This window comes from Muscardinus avellanarius (assembly GCF_963383645.1).
Source record: "Muscardinus avellanarius genome assembly, chromosome: 1".
In the NCBI taxonomy this organism is placed as follows: Eukaryota; Metazoa; Chordata; class Mammalia; order Rodentia; family Gliridae; genus Muscardinus; species Muscardinus avellanarius.
The window spans coordinates 219,528,740-219,537,732 of record NC_137786.1 but is presented as its reverse complement, the minus strand read 5'-3'; the positions used below and the strand labels follow the sequence as shown (position 1 = coordinate 219,537,732).

At 41.2% G+C, this 8,993-nt stretch overlaps 1 protein-coding gene across 5 annotated transcripts in view; it reads left to right on the top strand.

Moving 5' to 3' along the window:
- The window catches only part of AMBRA1 (autophagy and beclin 1 regulator 1), a gene marked incomplete at both ends in the record, with an annotated part of 202,250 nt that overhangs the window by 137,072 nt on the left and 56,185 nt on the right, over positions 1–8,993 (top strand). The window lies entirely within an intron of this gene.

Sequence of the window (8,993 nt, the reverse complement as noted above, 5' to 3'; positions counted from 1 at the left end):
ACGCCCGGCTAGCAAGACCCTATTTCTAAATAAATAAAGTATAAAAATCAGGTTGTTCATTTTCGAATTGTTTAAAGAGTTTAAGAAATATTTTAAAGAGCAATCTTTTTCAGGTAACTGCCTTGCACAGGTTTTCTCAGTCTGTCTTTTATTTTCCTTTCCTTTCCTTTCCTGTCCTTTCCCTTCCTTTCCTTTCCTTTGTGTGTGTGTGTGGGGGGGGTACTAGGAATTGAACCTAGATGCATTTTACCTCTGAGCTTCTACCCCAGTTTTATTTCTTATTTGGAAACAGGATCTCACTAAGTTGCGTAGGGCCTCCATAAGTTGTAGATGCTGGCTTTGAACCTGCGATCCTTCTGTCTCAGCCTCCCAAATACTGTAATTACAAGAGTGCGCCATCACACCTAGCTTCCTTTTCATTTTCTTAACAATCTCTTTTGCAGCAGAAATTTTAATTAAAAAAATTCTTTTTGTTTGTTTATTTTTGGTGGTACTGGGGTTCCTGGAAACTCTTCTATCTCCGAGCTACACTCCCAGACCTATTTTTTATTTTGAAACAGGGTCTCTTAAGCCAGTGTGACTGGCTTCGAACCTGCATGATCCTCCTGTCTCTGCCTCCCAAGCACAGGGATTACAAGCGTGTGCCACCACGCCTGGCTTGTTGCTTTTTTATTTTATTTATTTATTTATTTATTTATTTATTTAGTGGTCCTGGGGATGGAACCCAGGGGCCTTCTACCTCCAGGTTACACTCCCAGACCTATTTTATATTTTTTATTTGGAAACAGGGTCTCTTAAGCCAGCTGAGGCTGGCTTTGAACCTCTGTGATCCTCCTGTCTCAGCCTCCCAAGCACGGGGATTACAAGCGTGAGCCAACACGCCCGGCTTGTTGCTGTTTTAATTCTTGCAATTTTTATATATAAACAATCATATCATATGCATTTTAGCATCTTTTTAGTATCCAATCCTATAAATTTATCTCTATGCATTACTTTCACTACATCACACAATTTTTTCCCCCCAGTACTAGGGATGGAACCCAAGGGCTTTCTACCTCTGAGCTATACCCCCAGTCCTAGTTTTTAGTCTTTATTTTGAAACAGGGTCTCACTGAGTTGCAGATGGCCTCACTAAGTAGCTGGGGCTGTCTGCAAACTGTGATCCTTCTGTCTCAGCCTCCTGAATGCTGAGATTACAAGTGTGCGCCACCATGCCCAGTTCACACAAATTTTGATAAGCTATATTTCCATTCAATTCAATTTTCTTTTTTCTTTTTTTTTTTCTTTTTTTTTTTTTTTTTTTAATGGTACTGGGGGTGGAACCCAGAGGCTTTCAACCTCCAGCTGTACTCCCAGAACTATTTTATATTTTATTTGGAAACTGGGTCTCACTAAGTTGCTGAGGCTGGCTTTGAACCTGTGCAATCCTCCTGTCTCAGGCTTCCAAGCTGGGGGAGGGATTACAAGTGTGCTCCACCACACCTGGCTCAATTTGCATTTTTGATTGGTAGTGCTAAAAATCAAACCCAGATCCCATGCATACTAGACAAGCCCTCTATTACTAAGCTACACCACCAGTCCTAAAATTTAAAATACTTTTAGCTGGGCATGGTGGCACACATTTGTAATCCCAGTACCTGGGAATCTGAGACAAGAGGATGGCAGGTTTGAAGCTGGTTTTAGCAATTTAATGAGGCTGTCTGCAATTTAGTGAGACCCTGATTTCAAATAATAAAATAAAAATGACTGGGGATGTAGCTTGGAGATATAATGCCCCTGGTTTCAGTCCCCATTACCCCCCCCCCCCACACACACACAAACACACACACACACAAATTATATATAAGAAGAAGAAATAGCCAGGCATAGTGGTGCACACTAGTAGTCCCAGTACTTGGGAAGCTGACACAGAAGGATGCAGATTTGCAGCCAGCCTCAGCTACTTACTGAGGACCCTGCAATTTAGTGAGCTTCTGTTTCAAAATAAAGACTAAAAAATAGGGCTGGAGTATAGCTTGGGTTCAAATCCCCATACCTCAATAAATTATTATAAACTGGGTGTGGTGGCCCATGCTTGTAATCCCAGAATTTGGGAGGCTGAGACATGAGGATTGCAGGTCATGGCCAGCCTCAGGAACTTCAACCCTCCACGACTTAGACTCTATTTCAAAATAAAAGAATAAAAAATAGAGCTGGAGATATGGTTCAGAGATACAATGCCCCTGAGTTCAATCTCCAGTGCCCCCCAGAAACTAAAACTAAAATAAATATTACATAGCATTTTGTGATATGTTATGTGTTGGTCTAAGCTGTTTTTCAAGAAAAAGTTAGCCAGCCGGGCGTGGTGGTGCACGCTTGTAATCCCAGGATTGCGGTTCGCGGACAGCTTCAGCTACTTAGTGAGGCCCTCCACAACTTTGTGAGACCCTGTTTCAAAATAAAGAATAAGTTGGGTGTGGTGTCACATGCTTGTAATCCCAGCATTTGGGAGGCTGAGACCTGAGGATCGCGGTTTGCAGACAGCCTCAGCTACTTAGTGAGGCCCTCTGCAATTTAGTGAGACTCTGTTTCAAAATAATAAAAAGTTGGGCAGAGTGTGTAGCTCAGAGGTTAAATGCCCCTGGGTTCCATCCCCAGACCTGGAAAAAAAATTAATAATAATAATAATAATAATAATAAGAAGAAGAAGAAGAAGAAGAAGAAGAAAAAGAAAGAAAGAGAGAGAGAGAGAGAGAGAGAGAGAGAGAGAGAGAGAGAAAGAAAGAAAGAAAGAAAGAAAGAAAGAAAGAAAGAAAGAAAGAAAGAAAAGCCTGGCATGGTGGTGCATGCTTGTAATCCCAGCATTCAGGAGGCTGAGACAGGAAGATCGCAGTTTGAGGACAGCCTCAGCTACTTAGTGAGGCCCTCTGTAACTTAGTGAGACTCTGTTTCAAAATAAAGAATAAAAAATAGGACAGGGGGTGTGGCTTAGAGGTCGAATGCCTCTGGGTTCCATCCCCAGATCCACAAAAGAAAAAAAAAAAAAAAGAAAGAAAGAAAAAAGAAAACATTGGCCAAAGAAGTCTAGATCCTAGACAGTTTACCTTAAACTTAAAATAAATACTTCTCTTGCTTGTCCCTGGCACTCTGTTTGTGCCACTGTGTTAAAAAATAAGGCCTTTATAAACTGTTTATTATGGATTTGTACCTATAGAGAAATATTCACATAGACAATTAAAATAATAAAATAATTTTAATGCTCACTTAGTAGACAACAACTCTAAGTTGTGGTCGCTGTTATATACTTTTTTTTTTTTTTTTTTTTTTTTTGTGGTACTGGGGTTCTTGGAAACTTTTTTACCTTTGGGCTACACTTCCAGATCTATTTTATACTGGGTTTTTTTTTTTTTTTTTTTTGAAACAGGGTCTCTTAAGCCAGCGCGTGTGGCTTCAAACCTGTGTGATCTTCCTGTCTCTGCCTCTCAAGCGCGGGGATTACAAGCGTGCGCCACCACGCCCAGCCTGTTATATACTTTTTTACAGAGAAAAAACTGAGTTTCAGAGTAATTAATTTACACAAAGGTACTGGCAGGAAGTTTCAAAATCTGGTCCATTTGACTCTGAAGCCATGAAAAACCAAATAAAAACAAACTGTGAAAATCCTCATTTAAGCCAGACTCTAATCCATGGCAGAAATTAAAAACTTCAGTTTCCTAAGAAACGTGTGTGCCTTTACTTGGTTTCTTGGGAGAAGATGCTGGGGATGGAACCCAGGACCTCCTGCATGCTAGGCAAGTGCTCTCCACCCTCAGGCCCCGGTCAGTTTCTTTCTGTGATCGGTGCTGATGACAGTTTCGGTGCCTTTAGCAGAATGCGTTCTAATAGCGGTACTTTCTAAGCGCACTTCTTTTGGAGTTAAGACGCAGGCTGTATTTGTCAGGTATAGTTTCCTAAACAGGGTGGTTTTTATCCCTAGGGGACATTTGGCAATGTCTGGAGGCATTTTGGGTTTGCACAATTAAGTGAAGAGATGTTTCTAAAAACTAGTGGGTAGAGGCTCTGCTGCTGCTAGATGTCCTACAATATGCATGAGGCTCCTTCCCACTCTGAAAGAATTATCTGGTCCAAAATATTAATCGAGTACAGCTTGAGAAATCCTGAGTCTGGTTTGTATCATTGTTACTTTAAGGGGAAACACTGAAGCCTTAGAAGTCCCTTGGCAGTCTCTCAAGGTTTAGTTTCTGGGGCTGAGTGCCTCCTTTGTGAATACTTTGTGGTTCAGCCCATTAACTCAAACTAGCACATCTTCTATACCTTGAGCCTACTAAATTATTATTATTATTTTTTTTAACATGGTGATACTTGTTCTTTCTGATGTTTTCAAGAGTCAGGCTTAGTCGGCTTGCAATTCTTACAAAAGAGAACCTGGAGATAATACTCTAATCTGTTGCTCCTGATCTGTATTTACATGGCTCTGAAAATTGATTCTCCCTGGTGCCAGGCTCTGTTCCTCCTCAGTACTCTGGCACCACTGGCAGAGAACACCTCCCTAGTCTCTTCACAGTGCCACCCTGTTTATTTTATTACACAGCTGTCTGCCAGAAGACTTTTCTTGAGGCATAGACTGTACAGGATGCCTTTGTAGCTGAGGGTTGGAGTCTCAATCATTTGTGTTCCCATTTGCAAATCCATAGAACTCAGAAAGCATCTGGTTATTCCCGTTTTCCTGTTTGTAGATCTTATCCCCTCCCCCACAATAAGCTCCCAGCATTTAAAATTTGCTTTTTCTGTTTATTTTCTTCCCTCTGTTAGCAACTAACATTTCATTCATCATATACTAAGGAAATTTATCTTCCTTTGCATTATATGATCATTAATAAAGTTGGAGGAAATGGTCAGGGTCTAAAGTAATTTGTGAGACTGATGGTCAAAGGGAGATGTCACCATCTAGGTAACAGATAAATAAGCTTGGGAAACAATTCAGAAGTTCAAAGAAATGGAGCCTGGGTTAGAATAAAACTATTTCAAAAGAAATGGTAGAGCCGGGCATGGTGACCATACCTGTAATCTCATCATTTAGGAAGCTGAGACAGTAGGATCACAGGTTTGCAGCCAGCCTCAGCCACTTAGTGAGGCCTTCCACAATTTAGTGAGGCCCTGTTTCAAAATAAAGACTAAAAATAGGGCTGGGTGTAGCTCAGAGGTAGAATGCCCCTGGTTCAATCCCCTGTACAGGGTGGCAGGGAGGTATACACCTTCTACTGAAAAGAAAATAGGCCTAGAAAAATCAAGAAAGTTCCTCTTAAGAAAATCTGCAGCCAGCTCTGGTGATGTATGTGAGAAATCCCAAGTACTTAAGAGACTGACACAGGAAGATCACAATTTTGAGGCTAGCCTCAGCAACTTAATAAGACCCTGCTTCAGAATTAAAAATGGGCTGGGAATATAGCTCAGAGGTAGAATGCCCCTGGGTTCAATCCCCAGTAACAAAAAATAAAAAAGCCTGCTGACTTATTCTACTTCATGGAATGAGGCATTACCTGATTATATAGAATTTTAAAATAAATGAAGCCATTAAAGTCTTCTCCATAAATGTCCTGTAGGTATCTGATATTCCTCATGACCAAAGTCCCCCAAATTCCCACATTACATATAATTGTGCATGTGCGTGCGTGCGTGCGTGCGTGCGTGCGTGTGTGTGTGTGTGTGTGTGTGTGTGTGTGTGTGGTACTGGGAATAGAACTTAGGGACATTCTACCTCCAAGCAACATTCCCAGTCCTATTTTTTTCATTTTTTTATTTTTGCAGTACTGGGGATGGAGCCCAGGGGTGTTCTACCTCTGAGCTATGCCCCCCAGCCCTATTTTTTATTTTATATTTTGAAACTGAGTCTGAGTTGCAAAGGGCCTCACTAAGCACCTGAGGCTGGCCATGAATCTGTATCTTCCTGTCTCCGCCTCCTGAATGCTAATATTACAAGTGTGCACCACCTTGCCCAGCTCCCATCTCTATTTCATATTTCTTATTTTGAAAAAGGTTCTCACTGAGTTGAAAAAGGTCTCACTAAGTAGCTGATGATGAATCGCAATCCTTCTGTCTCAGCCTCCCAAATTCTGGGATTGCAAGCGTGGGCCACCACCCCATATTACATTGAAGGTGAATTTTCTGTTAAGGTGAGAGGAAGGGTGTGTATTGACCTCATCTAAATGGTGGGCCACAGGCCCCTCAGTAGGGTTTGAGGTCAATAGGTACATTGACAACATCTTCAGGTGCTATCTTTCTCCGGCTTTTAGGTAGATCATAATTGCTTAATATTATATCTTTAAATTTGCAAGCTTTAAAAAGTTATTGGTATATTAGTTTATATAAAACAGTATTTTTCAGCCTTTATTTTATTATTATCCTATTGAGAATATTTTAGGCATTTTTCTCCAGTCATTCTTCCCATGAAATATTTGTATTTTTATTATTAAGAACTAGAGTTGGAGCCAGGCGTGGTGGCGCATGCTTGTAATCCCAGCATCCGGGAGGCTGAGACCTGGAGGATCGCGGTTCGCGGACAGCTTCAGCTACTTAGTGAGGCCCTCTGCAACTCAGTGAGACTGGTTTCAAAATAAAGAATAAAAAAATAGGGCAGGAGGTGTAGCTCAGAGGTAGAATGCCCCTGGGTTCCAGACCTGCAAAAAAAAAAAAAAAAAAAAAAAAAAAAGAACTAGATTTGGGCGTAGTGGCACACACTTGTAATCCCAGTACTGGGAGGCTGAGACAGGAGGATCGCGCAGGTTCGAAGCCAGCCTCAGCTACTTAGGCCCTTTGCAACTTAGTGAGACCCTGTTTCATAATAAAGAGTACAAAAGAGGGCTGGAGGTGTAGCTCAGAGGTAGAATGCCCCTGGATTCCATCCCTAGTACCACCAAAAAAAAAAAAAAACTAGAGATTGAGCCTAGAGGTGTTCTATTTCTGAGCTATATCACCAGTTCTTTTTATTTTTTTATCTTTTGGTGGTACTGGGGTTCCTGGAAGCCCTTTTACCTCCGGGCTACACTCCCAGACCTATTTTATAATTTTTATTTGGAAACAGGGTCTCTTAAGCCAGCGAGGCTGGCTCCGAACCAGCGTGATCATCCTGTCTCCACCTCCCAAGCGCGGAGATTACAAGCGTGCGCCACCATGCCCGGCTATTTTTTTTTTTTTTTAAACTGATCTTACTTAAGTTGCTGAGGGCCTCCTAAATTGTCAAGACTGGTCTTGAATGTGTGCTCCTGTGCTCAGCCTCCCAAGTACTAGGACTACAGGTATACACCACTACACCTCACAAATACTGCCCACGTTTAGAATGCATACTCTAGAAGTATAATTATCTTGGAAATTAACTGTTGATTTTACCTTTCCTTACAAATTAAAACTGGGACAATGACTGTTAATTAATGAATGTCAAAAGTATTTTCTGAAACTGGTTGTAGTGGCACACATTTAAAATCCTAAGGTAAGAGTTAAAATAAAAAGTTTTCTATCTCCCGTGGTTTATATTGAGGACATTTTCTCTCTGACCAATCTCTTGATCATTTGAGAAAAAAATAGAGAAGCACCAAAAGTAGCAGAGTACTAATTGGAGCTCTTTAAAGAAAAAAATATGTATACAGATTATAAGAGACTTTGCAGTGATTTGCAGAGAGGCATGGGTTGTAATACTGAAGAATCCACGTCTAGAACTGTCCATTGTTCCAGTGATAGTGGTCTGTAACAAGTTCAGTTTTAGTTGATTTGCAACAGAGAATACCAGTTAGCTTATCTAGCACATAAAATGTTCTATTCTCCTGAGAGGGTTTGGCTCTGTCTGATCAGAAGGGTGGTTGTGTATGAAATGCACCTCAGAAGGAGGAGGAGGAAATGACATGTTCATGTAAATGAAATACAACTGCAAATTAAAGTGTCACCCTGTTAAAAAAAATCCATTTTTTATTTAATTGGTTACCAAGGGAAAAATGTCATACAGAAGTGTATATCTCAGGGAAAGTTAAACTGTGAAATATTATAAGTAAATCTACATTCAGGGAAGTTCTTGGGGGGATTATAAAGGATTGCCTTAATAAAAATATTCTAATGCTGCAAAACAAGGCTCATAAATATCTGCTGTGCTACATGCTGGAGTTCTAAAAGAGATTAACTAATATTACCTCATTTGTTCTTTACTGTCTCTCTCTACCCAGTCAGCTATATGCTAACTGCCTCTTCCTGAAGGAAGCCTCCTCTTTGGGTTTTATGAAGAAGAAAACCATGTACAGAGGAGGAAATGCAGCCAGGCGTGGTGGGGTCCACCTGTAACCCACTGCTTGAGGTGTTTAGACCAGAAGACTGCAGGCTCAGGCCTGGGCACCTTAGTGAGACCCTGTTTCAAAATAAAAAATAAAGTCGGGCGTGGTGGTGCATGCCTGTAATCCCAGCATTTGGGAGGCTGAGACCAGAGAATTGCAGTTCGCAGACACCCTCAGATACTTATTGAGGCTCTCTGCAACTCAGTGAGACCCTGTTTCAAAATAAAGAATAAAAAATTGAGTAGGGGGTGTAGCTCGGAGGTCAGATGCCTCTGGGTTCCATCCCCAGACCCAATAAATAAATAATAAATAAATAAATAAGAGCCAGGCGTGGTGCTGCATGCTTGTAATCCTAGCATTTGGGAAGCTGAGACTGGAGGATTGCGGTTCGCAGTCGGCCTCACTAAGCCTCAGCTACTTAATGAGGCCCTTTGAAACTCAGAATAAAGAATAAAAAATAGGGCTGGGGGTGCAGCTCAAAGGTAGAATGCCCCTGGCTTCCATCCCCAGTATGACAACAACAAAATTAAATAAAAATAAAAAATAAACCAGGTGTGGCGGTACATGCCTATAATCCCAGTATTTGGGAGGCTGAGAAAGGAGGATCACATGTTCAAGGACAGTCTCAAGCAAGAGTGAGGCTTTCATCAACCTAGTGAAACCCTGTTTCAAAAACAAAAATAAGAGCCAGGTGTGGTG